At 45.4% G+C, this 15,277-nt stretch overlaps 1 protein-coding gene across 1 annotated transcript in view; it reads right to left on the bottom strand.

Moving 5' to 3' along the window:
* The window catches only part of LOC126267006 (zinc finger protein 629-like), a 493,507-nt gene that overhangs the window by 309,858 nt on the left and 168,372 nt on the right, over window positions 1-15,277 (bottom strand). The gene's annotated exons all lie outside the window — the stretch shown is intronic.

Genomic DNA, 15,277 nt, shown 5'->3' with positions numbered 1-15,277 from the left:
AACACAAACAAACACTATTCATGCAGTTTCGAATCAACTGTTGGGAGATACGTATGTGCATTACGTACCAGAATATGGCATCCTGCTGCTTGCACTGACGTCGTTTTGATACGGACATGACTTTCGTATTTTAACGATAACTCTGGAATTAAACGTTTATGGAAAAACATTTATAGAACATTTTTGTCTTATATTTACCTCACAAATACACCCTTAAAATATTTACATGCATTTCTGAATCACCCTGTATACGATTTAGGAGACAATATGAGCAGTCCTCTTAGAGTGTTTGCAGATAGTGCTGTCATTTACCGTTATGTAATGTCATCACATGTTCAAAACGAACTGCAAAATAATTTAGACAAGATATCTACATGATGCAAAAGGTGGCAACTGACTCCAAATCATGAAATATGTGAAGTCAGCCACATGAACACTAAAAATAATCCACTAAATTTCGGTTTACGACCAAGTGAAACAAATGTAAAGGCTGTAAACTCAACTATATAGTTAGGTATTACAATTATGAATAACTTAAATCGGGAAGATCACATAGATAATGTTTTGGAGAAAGCAAACCAAAGATTGCGATTTATTGGCAGAAGACTTACAAATGTTACAGATCTACTAAGGAGACTGCTTACACTACGTTTGTCCGCTCTCTTCTGGAGTGTTGCTATGCGATGTGTGATCCGCATCAGACAGAACTGTCGGAGGATATCAAAAAAGTTCAAAGAAGGGCAGCTCGTTTTGTGTTATCGCGAAACAGGAGAGAGACTGCCTCGGATATGTTACACGAATTGGGGTGGCAGTTATTAAAACAGAGGCGTTTTTCACTGCAGCAGGATCTTGTCATGAAATATCAATCACCGACCTTTTCTCAGAGTGTGAAAATATTTTGTTAACGGCCGCCTACATAGGTAGAAATTATCATCATAATAAAATAAAAGAAACGAGAGGTCGCACGGCAAGATTTAAGTGTTCGTTTTCCCCACGCGCTGCTTGAGAATGGAATGGTAGTTTAGAAATGGTTCGATGATCACTTTTGCCAGGCACTTAACTGTGAAATGCAGAGTAATGATGTAGATGTTGTTTATTGCCGCTACTCCTGACAAGTGGCCCGACTGTAGATGCTTAATTGTACCTGTGTGAAGCCAGAGCAGGTCGCTAGTCAGATTCTAATAGTGTCACATAGAAGAAAAATGCAGCTGATTTTGTTTGTTCGTAGGTACACGGCTGCAGCCCTGGTACACACTGAAAGCCCCGCGCCGCACTACTACAGCACGCCTCTAGAGAAGCCAACTACCCGACCGTGGCATTCCTCACGCCGGTCAGTCTGGCAGGATGAAGGAGTCCTGACCCGCCTCTTAACTGGCTACTGTCCCCTAGCGCTTTGCTTCTTACTCCGGCGAGAGAACTACTCAACAAATTCAGGTGGGGACTTGCCCTCTATTTTAATTGATGCCGAGAAGAGTGTGGCCAAGTTTTTAAAATTCTGTCACATGCGTGGACTCTGGTCTAAGCTTTTACGGTGTGTGTGTGTGTGTGCGTGTGTGTGTGTGTGTGTGTGTGTGTGTGTGTGTGTGTGTGTGTGTGTAAGTTTTCCGGCAGTTCGCGTTTTAATAGTTTTGTGACCTTTATTCACACTTGTCTCATTACATTTCAGTATCTACATCTACATGACTACTCTGCAATTCACATTTAAGTGCTTGGCAGAGGGTTCATCGAACCACAATCATACTATCTCTCTACTATTCCACTCCCGAACAGCGAGCGGGAAAAACGAACTCCTAAACCTTTCTGTTCGAGCTCTGATTTCTCTTATTTTATTTTGATGATCATTCCTACCTATGTAGGTTGGGCTCAACAAAATATTTTCGCATTCGGAAGAGAAAGTTGATGACTGAAATTTCGTAAAAAGGTCTCGCCGCGACGAAAAACGTCTATGCTGTAATGACTTCCATCCCAACTCGTGTATCATATCTGCCACACTCTCTCCCCTATAACGCGATAATACAAAACGAGCTGCCCTTTTTTGCACTCTTTCGATGTCCTCCGTCAATCCCACCTGGTAAGGATCCCACACCGCGCAGCAATATTCTAACAGAGGACGAACGAGTGTAGTGTAAGCTGTTTATTTAGTGGACTTGTTGCATCTTCTAAGTGTCCTGCCAATGAAACGCAACCTTTGGCTCGCCTTCCCGACAATATTATCTATGTGGTCCTTCCAACTGAAGTTGTTCGTAATTTTAATGGCCTTGCGCACACGCCAACGTATCGTCATCATAATAGAGAACCCAAGACAAAATTGCGCGGCCCTTTGATGAAGTGGAGCATCGTGCAGTAATTCATTTTCGCCAGCAGCGCAAATTTTGCAACTTGTCAGACTAATACAAATGACTTATTTAGCCAACTAGATTGACCTAACGAGGCTACGACGTTTCTGCTCTGGCGAAAACGAATTACCGTGCCGCAGTCAATATTACCATTTTGGTCTGGCGTCACTAGCGGTGTGCTACAGTACTGCAGCACAGCTGTTTTAATGTGTACCAGGACTGCATGCATATTCAAACAAAAAATTAATTACGCAACATCGCATTTTTAGGTGATAATTCGCTAATGACATTGGCTTTCTACCTGAAAATACGAAGAATTGCAGAAAACGTGAAACATAATGAACAGAATAGTCTACTACGTAGAGAATGTGGATAGAGAGCAAACAAAAGAAAGACGGATTAATGAGTAGCAGAAATGAGATTACGAGCACTTCTTAAATGAAAACTGCACCAGTCACTTATTTTTCGACGCTTAGCACAAGGCGTTTCGAGGATTTGTTCACATTTTCAAGTGCATTTGTGCATCTGTTTACATGAACGTGTTTGATATGTTTCCATATGTGATTTTCTGCCTCTCTTGCGTTTTTTGAAGTTAACGGTTCTAGGCGCTACAGTCAGGAACCACGAGACCGCTACGGTCGCAGGTTCGAATCCTGTCTCGGGCATGGATGTGTGTGTTGTCTTTAGGTTAGTTACGTTTAAGTAGTCCTAAGTTCTAGGGTACTGATGACCTCAGATGTTAAGTCCCATAGCGCTCAGAGCAATTTTTTTTTAAGTTAAACTGCAATCCGAAAATGGGACAAAATGAATTATTGAGTGTTTCAAAACGCTAATATTAGAAATGGTCCTTTTGTTTGACTACTTAGAGGTATTGTACCTTGTGCATTAAACAGAATATCACACACACGCAAATCATCACACTATTTGTTTACGAAGATATTACGACATTATCGTTTCAAAACGAGTTTGTACACAGTCAGTTTTTACAGTGTTATTGGATTACGTTATGTACATGTATAAGGGTGCAATTTTTTTCTTGCTTTCTGTGCTAGCAGAAAAAATTCTCAATGAAGAACTAGATAGTGAATCAGTTAATTTCCTCAAATGTTTCTCCTGCATACGATAACTGTAACAGTTTTCATTAATATGAAAAATTCGTCATTAGAAAAATAGTAATCCATAATTTAGCTGTCAGTAATGGTAAAAATATATTTCATAATTTACAAATTTGGCAGCAGCACGGGAATGTGCGCTCGCAAAAAGACCGGACTCCGGACGTCCCGTGGCTCTACCGAAAGGGAAGACCACCGTGTTCGGCGTCTGGCTTTGGCCCATCGTACATCGTGTGCAGCAGCAATCTGAGCAGCAGTAGGCACCACAGTGGCACAACCAACTGCTACAAATCGGTTACTTCAAGAACAGCACCGAGCCAGCCGCTCTGTACCGTGCGTTCCAGTGACCCCAAACAACCGCCATTTACGACTACATAGGTGTCAAGCAAGAGCTCTTTGGAGGGTAATGTGGAGGTCTATTCTGTTTTCTGTTGAAAGCTGTTCTGTCTCAGTTCCAATGATGGCCATCTGTTGGTTAGAAGGCGGCCAGTTGAGTGCCTGCATGCGGTTCTAGGCGCTACAGTCAGGGACCGCGCGACTGCTACGGTCGCAGGTTCGAATCCTGCCTCGGGCATGGATGTGTGTGTTGTCTTTAGGTTAGTTAGGTTTAAGTAGTTCTAAGTTCTAGGGGACTGATGACCAAAGTAGTTAAGTCCCATAGTGCTCAGAGCCATTTGAACCATTTTTTGAGTGCCTGCAACCGACCTGTCTGCGTGTTAGCCACGCTTGACCTACAACAAGTTATGGTCTGGGATGCGATTTTGTGTCAGGCTGCCGATTCGACGTGTTGAGCTGCCATTCATGAGTGACATTCTAGGGAGTGTGTTTCAGCGGGATAACGCTCGCTCACATACCGCTGTTGTAACCCAACGTGCCGTAATGCTCTACAGAGCTACGACACTTTGCCTTGGGCTGCTCGAATCACCAGATCTGTCTCCAATTGAGGACATATTGGAAATCATCGGAAGAAAACTCCAGCCTCGTCCACAACCAGCATTAACCGTACCTGTGTTAACCGGCGAAGTGCAACAGATATGGAACTCCATCCTACAAACTAACATCGGGAATCTATGCGACACAGTGCACGCACGTTTGCATGCTTGCATTCAACATTCCGGAGGTTTACCGGTTATTAATGTACCGCGAATTCATGTTTGCAATGATTTTCCTCGCGTTTACGTTAACCTGTGAACTTGCAACGCTAATCACTCACATATACTACCTAGGAAAATGTATTCCCGAAATTGCATGATTCTACGGCAATTATTTGTTGGTGTTGTGCTTTTTCCGTCACTGTATATTCGTCCCGGTCTGGCGGAGGTTCTTAGGGCGTCTGTTCTTTCAGTCTCGACAGTCCATAAATGGCCATTTAAATTCGAACATGATCATACCTTGCGTAAAGATCATGCAGTCGGAGCGCGCCCCAAAACCACAGATAAAAACGGACAAGGCGCACATTGTACGTCTTCTGGACAAAGTCTTGTAAATGGTCTAGCGAACGAAGTGTCTTCTCTTCGAGGTCTCCGTGAGGTTATCTTTCTACAAAACAACGCAAAATCGCTTGTTGCCCGTGCTGTCCTGACCGGCTCTATACATTCGGTGCCCCCACTGTCCTGACACAGCTGTTTACTGTCGGTGTTCGACTGTAACCTTCGCTAGCAATTCCATCGACTTCTCGCGTCGCGGAGTGACCGCGCGGTTTAAGGGATCATGTCACGGGCTGTGCGGCCCCTCCCGCCGAAGGTTCGAGTCCTCCCTCGGGCATGGGTGTGTGTATTGTTCTTAGCATAACTTAGTTTAACTTACTCTAAGGAGTGTGTAAGTGTAGGGTCCGATGACCGAAGCAGTTTAGTCCCTTAGGAATTGGCACACATTTGAACATTTGTTGAACATAGACTTTTCACCCACTAAAAACATATGGTCATGGGATGTCGAGTGAGTGGCAAGCTACCACTGGCCAGAAGCTACAATTGACAATTTGTGCCGTAGCGCAGGAGCAGCATGGATGACGCACCGGTATCTGTTATTCAAGTGTTTGAGTTGAGGACCACCCGGCATAGAACCATCGTTGCCGTCAGAAACAACAGCCCTCTGTGCTAAATTTCACGCCGTGTATACCCACAGATCACCTAAAATTACATACTGTTTTTTTTCTTTCTACTATACGGAACACGGCCGCAAAGTAAAATGTTATTGTATGCTGGCATTGCCAGCAATGTACATTATATCACCCACTCAGACATCAGAGGGCTCTAAAGCGTATGCTTCCCAGGACACGGGCAGGCGAATCCTCCTCATGCAGTAACGAGGAGGGTTGGTGAGCCATCGAGCCTGGATGTACTTTCGGGGCAGTTTTGCACATCCCAATAAGTAAATACCAGGATGGTAGAGACGATCCGCCTAAGACACGCATTACGGAGGCACTTAGAAAACTTTCTCACAACATGGGATCTTCATTAGGCGCAAACAGATGGGGTACACACATTTCTCCCCGGGAGGAGTTGTGTCCTCATAAAAGGCGTCCAATCACCAAATGTCAGTAACACAGCCGAAGCCGATATCTAACAATGTTTGTAGAAAACGGCGAAATAGTCGCAAGTAAAGAAGTAATGTACATTATGTCAGATGGACTCCGAGAATTGGATGAAGAGAGACACGAAAGGCTAAAGTGGAGGGGGAGGAGTGAAGATAGTGTGTGGAAGGAAGGAAGGGGTGGGCGTGTGTATTTACTCATCGTACTAGAGGGCACGAAGAATGATGAAGGTCTGAGCTTCCGGCGTCTCACTACTTGGCCCACTTCCGTTCAGCGCATAAAGCAGCGTACAAACAACAATGCCGGACTTCTGTCTTCCTCGCCACACACAGCTGTGAGCCGCCGAAAATTGATGTGGGTGAACGGACACGCGCCGCTGCCTTCAGACGTAAATAACACACAGACACGCTCACAACAGAGGTGGAAATAAAAGGCCGAGACGGCTGGCAGCACACATTCTCGGGCCCAGCTGTTGCTGGCCGCGCGCGCAACAGGTGTCGCCGCGGCTGGGCCGCCCACGCGAGGCCCGGCAGCCGCCGAGGTGCGCCGCCTCGTGTCAGCAGCGGTCCAGCTGGGTGGATGGCTGGGGGGGGGGGGGGGCAGGACTGAAGAGGGGAAGTGCGGAGGAGGAGCAGGAGGGGGAAACCGCGGGCGCTGGAGGGGAAGGCGGCGCCCGCTCGAGAGGCGAACTCTGCACCAGCCGCCGCTGCGGTACGCGCTGGTCTCAGCGGATTATCGAGGCCCAATTAGAGCGCATCAAGTCAGAGGATCCATCATGCTGAACTATCCGGGCTGCTTATCCTAATATGAACCGAGGCTGACTTCAGCATAGTCATGTAGAAGCTCGCATAAACACGCACAAGTAAACTCACCGGTAAAAAGAAATACGCACATCCATCTTATACTGAATAATGAATTCTGGGACTGTTTTAATGTGTGTGTGGCAACAGTAACGCCATCAGGTGTGTGTGTATTGGTTTTATTTAATTGCAACCAGTTTCAGGCCCCTCTGGAACATTGGTTGATCACGATCATCATCATCGTCATCACCACATCTCTACTAAAAGCAGCAGACAACACCGGTCTCCGTGGATCGTATCGCTTATGGCGTGTGTGGTTGCAGCACATCAACATTTGGCGGGGAGTGTTATGTGCCAGTACAGAAGCAGTAACAGCTGAATAAGTCAGTCATGGGAGCTCAGCAGCTTCGAACGTGGATTATTCATTGGATGCGACCTAAGTAACAACCCATCAGGGTCATTTGAATCCATCTGAAACCGCCGATATCCACTGTTGGTGAAGTGATTGTGAGGTGGAAACACAGTGGAACAGCTACAGCTAAACCGAGACCAGGAGATCTCATGTACTGACGAACAGGGACAGTCGAGTATTTCAGACGTTGATTGGAAAAAAGTCGCACGAAATCACCGGAAGGAATCAGTCGTGAATTCCAAAGTGCTACCAGCGGTCCAGTTAGCACAGTGAATTCGTAGGGAGTTAAAAATAATGGTGTACAGTGATCGAACGGTCCACACACTTCTAGAATCAACGCCAAACGACGCTAAGAGACGCCAAGGTAGCATAGAAAGCGACGCCACTGGATGGTGGATGACTGACAACGAGTGATTTGTAGTGATGAATCACACTGTATCTTTGACAAAGAGATAGGAGGCGAACGTCAGGAGAATGTTGTCTGTCGTCGTGTGTAGTGCCAGGAGTGAAGTGCAGCGGAGTTGGATGTGGTTAGGGTGTGGTCCACTTGTTGCGCTTAAGAGAGCGCCGAATCGAGAACACATTTTACAGCGCTGTGTGTTGCGTCCGGTTGAGGAACAGTTCAGAGACAATGATTGAGTGTATGAGAATGACAGTGCACCCTGTCATAAACTAGCTTATTTGAGGGAATTGGCTGTGGACAATAGCATTTCTAACATTTTCTAGCCAGAATTCAAGCTATCACAATGAAGAAGTGTGGGCACACCTCATATTAATGTTCAGTAATAGGTCTGCGGATACTTCTGATCAGACAGTGTGTCCGGGATACTTGTCCTAAGACTTAGAGTTCTGGATGATGGCCGGCCGCAGTGGCCGAGCGCTTATAGGCGCTTCAGTCTGGAACCGCGCGACCGCTACGGTCGCAGGTTCGAATCCTGCCTCGGACATGGAGGTGTGATGTCCTTAGGTTAGTTAGGTTTAAGTAGTTCTAAGTTCTACGGGACTGAAGACCCTAGAAGTTAAGTTCCACAGTGCTCAGAGCCATTTGAACCATTAGTGTTCTAGATGGACATGTAAAAGCTCAAACGTGCAGTACAAATCAGCTCACCGGAAAAAATACTGAATCCCTTAAAAGAGCAGACTGGTCGCTTTGTTGTGACGTAGATGGTGTGTAACTTGTACCAGTTGGGTGATGTGACCCTATGTCGCTTACGTGTCGTGGCAATGAATGATGTACGCGCGAGTCAATTTTATTGGAGCGTCGTATACAACGACCTTATGGAAGGAGCTAACAGATGATCCACTAGGAGGACCTAGTAGAATTTCCTGACACTCTGACACGCATTATCGAGTCTCTACATCCTGGGTTGCATGGCAACATAGTCTGAGAGCTTCACCGCGGCGCACCAGGGGCTGTCAATCCAGTCAAAATGAGGAAACAAAGTTCTGCGAAGGATAGCAAGTACAGTAGTTTATTGTAATGGATCACTATTTAGTATTGTGTTGTGTAGTATGGCATAGTGCAGTCCGCAATTATACAGGGTGGTGGAAATAGCCTTGAAACCTTGTAAGAGTGTTGCAGGGTAGCTTGTGCTGAGAAATAGTTGTTAAGAAAACAATTCGATTCGTTGCGCCGTTCCCGAGTTAATTAGTACGGAAGTTAGCCAATCAGGCCGTTGCGTGCGCAAATTCAAGTGACCCACCAGAGACAGCATCGCCAAACTTATTCGTCGTTAGGTTTTATAAAACCGAATAAGAGAGCAGTACAAAATTTCGACATGGGACGGTAGAAGGGATCGAGCAGAGGAGTCTCGTGCGCTAGCAACTACACTATATGAACAAGTGACCCTAACCGTTTCTAGTGGGCCACTTGAATTTGAGGGCGCAACGGTCTGATTGGCTACCTTCAATGCTAATTAAATAGGAAATAGGGGAACGTGTAGGATTTTATCATTAAAAATTGGTACATCCTTACAAGCTATTCATACTGTCTCTGACCACCCTACATATTAAAAAATTTCTGATGTACTCTTAGAAATGGGACTTAGAATAATAGAGCAACCCTGAGTGGGAAAAAATACCGCATTCATACCTGGTGTTTCCTTGCCAAACTGACGCCGTTATAAGGGCTAGATGGAGGACGGTTACTTGGTGACAGTGGAATGTCATTCTGCAGCTCATGTCATATATTGTGTTTCTCGAGAGAAATAACTGGACGTCGTGTGCTATGAAAATACTTGATACACAACGAGCCCTCCTTGTTTATATTTTGCGAAGAATTATTCTGTCGCTCGATGGTGTGGATTGATTGATTGATTGTACATGATGTTTAACCCCTTTACACTTGACGATATACACTGAAGAGCGAAAGAAACTGGTACACCTGCCCAATATCGTGTAGAGGCCCCACGCAACGCGACGTGGCATGGCCTCGATTAATGAATGAAGTGGTGCTGGTGGGAGCTGACACCATGAATCCTGTCCATAAATAAGTAAGAGTACGAGCGGGGAGATCTCTTTTGAACAGCACGTTGCAAGGCAGCCCAGATATGCTCTATAATGTTGACGTCTGGGGACCGGAATTGTTCAAACTCAGAAGAATGTTCCTGGAGCCACTCTGAAGCAATTCTGGGCGCGTGGGGTGTCGCATTGTTGAGTTGCCTAAGCCCGTCGCAATCCACAATGGACATGAATGGATCCAGGTGATCAGACAGGATGCTTACGTACGTGTCACTTGTCAGAGTCGGATCTAGAGGTATCAGGGGTCCCATATCACTCCAACCGCACACGAGTCCGACCATTACAGAGCCCTCTGCTGATATGTAGGATCCATGGATTCATGAGGTTGTCTCCGTATCTGTACACGTCTATGCGCTCGATAAAATTTGAAACGAGACTCCTCCGACCAGGCAACATGTTTCCAATCACCAACAGGCCAATGTCTGTGTTGAAGAGTCCAGGTGAGGTGTAATGCTTTCTGTCGTGCAGTCGTCAAGGATAACGAGTTGTCCTTCGGCTCCGAAAGCCCACATCGATGATGTTTCGTTCAATGATTCTCACGCTGACACTTGTTGATGGCCCAGCATTGATATCTGCAGCCGTAAGCATTGCGGTTCTGTCACGATGAACGACTCTCTTCAGCCGTCGTTGGTCTCGTTCTTGCAGGATCGTTTTCCGGCCGCAGCGATGTCGGAGATTTGATGTTTTACGGGATTCCTGATATTCACGGTACAATTGTGAAATGGTCTTACGGCAAAATTCGCACTTCGTCGCTACCTCGGAGATGCCGTGTCCCATCGATCTTGCGCCGACTATAACAGCTCTTAAATCATGATAACCTGCAATTGTAGCAGCAGTAACCCACCTAAAAACTGCGCCAGACACTTGTCTTATATAGGCTTTGCCGACCGCAGCGCCGCATCCTGCCTGTTTACATATCTCTGTTTTTGAATACGCCTACCTGTACCAGTCTCCTCGAAACTTAAGGGAAACAAAATTTGAAAGATGCGTGTCAATGTGTGTGTGTGTGTGTGTGTGTGTGTGTGTGTGTGTGTGTGTGTGTGTGTGTGTGCGTGTGTGGGGCAGGCGCACGTGTGCGCTGGCGGCGAGGGCCGGACAGCGCCCCTAATGACAGGAGAGGCCGTGCTGCGGCCCCTGGGGTCGCGTGGCTGTGGCCGGCCAGCCCCGCATCCCATCAGCACGCGACGCCAGGGTAGAGGCAGAGCCAGAAGCAGAAGCAGCCGCGAGCACCTGCCCGGGAACACGCCCACACTGCACCGCTACCACGACCCTCTACCACACAACATAGCACTGTACGCTCACTGACTCCACTGGTCGCTTTGCTGGCAGTGCGAGGACGTACGGTCTAAGAGTTACTACCAACAGGACACCATTTAGGCGCATGCAGAGAACTATGGGGATGTAACGTCAGGCATATAAAAATTGTGTGCCGGATGTGGTCTCGAACGTGGGACCTTTGCCTTTCGTGGGTAAGTGCTCTACCAACCGAGCTACCCAACCGCGACTCATAACCCGTCCTCACACCATTGCTTCCGCTAGTAACTCATTTCTATCTTCCAAACTTCACACAAGTTTTCTTGGGCAGGAGATTTTCTGTGAAGACTGGAGATGAGTTAGAGGTAGCAGTGAAGCTGTGAGGACAGTTTATGAGCCGTGCTTGCGTAGCTCAGTTGATAGAGCACTTGTCCGCAAATGGAAAAAGTCGCAGGTTCGAACTCTGGACCTCCACAGGAACTTTCAGGCTAGAGGATATTCCACTGTAACGTAATATCATTCAGGGAACTATACGAATTACCAAACTTTACTACTGGCCTCTAAAATTGCTACGTTATAAAGTAAAATTGTGTCCTTATCTCTTTGGCATTTGTATGTAGGTTTGTTGTGCACAATGGTGGATGTTTGCTCTCTTTTTCGATTGCTTCAGAATACGAGGTGACTGGCATCCCTTTCTAAGTTAACCATCTGTAAACTCAAGTGACTTACTAACAGCTTCTCTCTCACTCGTAAGTATATTTCGGAACAATATGTAAAGTTATTTTTACGTAATTTTTTTATTTCTTTATTTACTCGCCAAGTTCCATAGGACCAAATTGAGGAGTAAATCTCCAAGGTCATGGAACGTGTCAGTACATGAAATTACAACATAAACGTACTAACAGATAAAAATAAATGTTCATGAACCTTAAGAAACTCAGTCCATAAGTTTAAGTAAACGGTATCAGCAATACAATAAAAAACAAATTAATTTTTCAAGGAACTCCTCGACAGAATAGAATGAAGGACCCATGAAGAAACTCTTCGGTCTCGATTTGAAAGCGCGTGGATTACTGCTAAGATTTTTGACTTCGAGTGGCAGCTTATTGAAAATGGTACAGCAATACACTGCACACCTTTTTGAGCAAGAGCTAAGGAAGTCCGATCCAAATGCAGGTTTGATTTCTGACGAGTATTAACCGAGTGAAAGCTGCTTATTCTTCGGAATAAACTAATATTGGTAACAAGAAACGACAATAAGGAGTATACGTATTGAGAGGCCAATGTCAAAATAACCAGACTCGTGAACAGAGGTCGACAAGAGGTTCGTGAACTCACACCACTTATTGCCCGAACCGCCCGTTTCTGAGCCTAAAATATCCTTTTGGAATGGGAAGAGTTACCCCAAAATATAATACCATACGACAATAGTGAATGAAAATAAGCAAAGTAGACTAATTTTTGTGTCGAACGATCACTCACTTCTGATACCGTTCGAATAGTAAAAGTGGCAGTATTAAGTCTTTGAACAAGATCCTGAACGTGGGCTTTCCACGACAGCTTACTATCTATCTGAACACCTAGAAATTTGAACTGTTCAACTTCACTAATCATCTGCCCATTCTGTGAAATTAAAACGTCAGGTTTTGTTGAATTATGTGTTAGAAACGGTAAAAAACTGATCTTACAGTGATTTAGCGTTAGTTTATTTTCTACAAGCCATGAACTGAGCTCATGTACTGCACTGTTTGAAACCGAGCCAATGTTGCACCCAACATCCTTTACTACCAAGCTAGTATCAGCAGCAAACAGAAATATTTTAGAGTTACCCATAATACTTGAGGGCACATCATTTATATAAATAAGGAACAGGAGGACGGTTTACGTAATTTTGTTGTATGCTATCGGTAATAACGTTATATATGTCCTCACTCCATGCCTGCTCATAGACATAATGGCTATTTTGCATTTCAGCTCCGCTCATTTACTGTACTGGGGTTTTCATACATTTTAACTTACCCCAGTTCGTTGTCTTACATCTTGCCTTCACCACAGACACTACCTAGTGTACCTTGCCTCCTTGTTTGAGTAGTTTGAGTACTTAATCCTTTTTCATGGAAAATGTCTCCAATTATATTTTACTCAAGGGCTACGTTACAAATTCATGCATGCAGGGATTTATCTTTCGTAATAAGTTTTCAGCAGTCGAGGTAAGGCATCCGTAAAGCAGTTGTTCGAGTTATACGACGGCGCGCCGATGACATTACCGTAAGTCATTACTTTTACAACACATAGTCTTTATTTTCAGGTTATTAGTTAGTATATGCAACAGACGATAAGAAAATTTGTCCCTGCACATATCGAGCCTATAAGTGATGATTTAGTACACTTTACGCAGTGTAGTATGTGGTCTACAGTTAACGTTCTAGTTCAATAGTCAGTTGTGTTACTTACGAGTACTTTTCCATCCTTTCGTTGCGCTTGACTTAGGCTCTGCTACCTCCGAACTCCATTCAAAAATCAAACCGCGTTATTAGTGCATCTTATTCAGTGTCTGGGCTACATTTCAGCACATAAACCGGGTTCGCCGTCTTCGATGAATAGTCGAATACAATTTTGAAAGTATTGGAACGTTTACAGCGTCTGGATACGAAAATGATTAGCATTTCGGCGCCGCCGCATGAACTAGGAAAGAGTAACGCCACCTACGTTCTACATGCAAGGGAGCTCTACGCAGCAGGTTGTTGTGAGAATACCGTGTTAGAGTAAGGAGAAACATTTACCAGCAGGTATCGGAATTCAAGGGAGACAAGGTCGTGGGCTATCAAGATTGTAGTTTTACCGTTTGGCGATATTCCCGCTAGTGTTAGCCGGCGTCCTACGACTGTCGTGCGAATAAGCTACCGATGGTTTCAGCAGGGCCATAATCTCATGAACGAACTCACAAGCCCCTTGCGAGGAGCGCCTGAGAGGATACACACGGTTCGATCGTCCGTGCACTATTGTACAGCCACCTCAGGGTTTATTTGCAACATGGCAATTACAGTCGTCCTACAATACCTATGGACTCTTCGGTTGCTCTGGAGGTGGTTCATTTGAACTACAACATACGAAATGTTTGTTCAGTTTATTACATAAATGATAAAAAAGATGTACTTAACTTGATACAATCCTTTGGCACAGGAGTTCTTGATACTTTACAATTGTCGCTGACTATCAAAGCATCACTTGATGCAAACAATTACGTTTCTTCTGTCGAAGTACAACGTTCAACATTCACAAAGGTATATTTCCGTCTGAGAGTTGATTAACTCTTTAGTCCTACGCGATGATATTGACCACCTGAGGTCACGCCCTGGGGCAGGGGCTTCCAGGCTCCACTCTATTTTGACCTCCGTGCGAGGGCGCTGCTGTGCTGAGAGAGAGGGAGTGTCTTCTTCAGTCTAACTCATTCGTCATTGCGGATTGCACTGAGACCTCACTAATGTCTGTGGTATCGATTTGCATTGCCTACTTTCGTATGGCGCGGCGATCTTTGGACGATACCATACATACGTGCAGTTGGTGACTTTTGGAGCGCCTAGAACTGTACACACAGCGACCACGTTGTGGCTTCCCTCGCTTCGTAGTAGAGAGACAGCGGTGCTCCCAATGAAAACACAGGACACAAGTGTGGCAACGTGTTGGCTTTTCAGGCGTGTCTGGTTCTGTGTATAAAATCGTGATCGACGTAGCGACGTGTGGCAGCCATGAGTACGCGACACGATCACATCTGGTAAGTTGGACAGCGTGTGGTACGTTACTGACGTGGTAAGGGTTTGGCTGTGCCCCATCTTCGAGGGCTTCACATGTCACCAGTGCTGTGATCTGCCTCGATACAGAGGGTGTTCGAGCATTCTCCTGGGAGCACGTTCTCCAGATCTCTCACGTATTGAACCATCTGGGCTACCGAGAGACTGTTACGCCACCACTCGTCAGCCACTTTGATCACCTCTGGCATAGAGTTGAACTAACATGGAATCACGTGCGCCTGTCTTTCATCCGAGATTGAATCGACGGGACGACCAACCAGATTATAGCCATAATTGCCGTCAGAGACGGCAGTTTTGTGTACTAATTTCGCAACCTTACGCACTTAAATCAGCTACAAATACGAGTATGAGGAGCGTTCAGTAATTAATGGATCACATTTATTTTCAGAAAGCAGGTTGGTTTTATTCAGGAGTCCAAAGCAGCATACGGGTTCCCACTCTTTTAGATACAAAATCTTATTTTTCAACATAAACACCGCTCAGTGCGACGACCTTGCG

This window comes from Schistocerca gregaria, chromosome 4 (genome assembly GCF_023897955.1).
Source record: "Schistocerca gregaria isolate iqSchGreg1 chromosome 4, iqSchGreg1.2, whole genome shotgun sequence".
NCBI classification, from domain to species: domain Eukaryota; kingdom Metazoa; phylum Arthropoda; class Insecta; order Orthoptera; family Acrididae; genus Schistocerca; species Schistocerca gregaria.
Note: the sequence above shows the minus strand (reverse complement) of the source record. Positions and strands in the feature narration are given on the sequence as shown.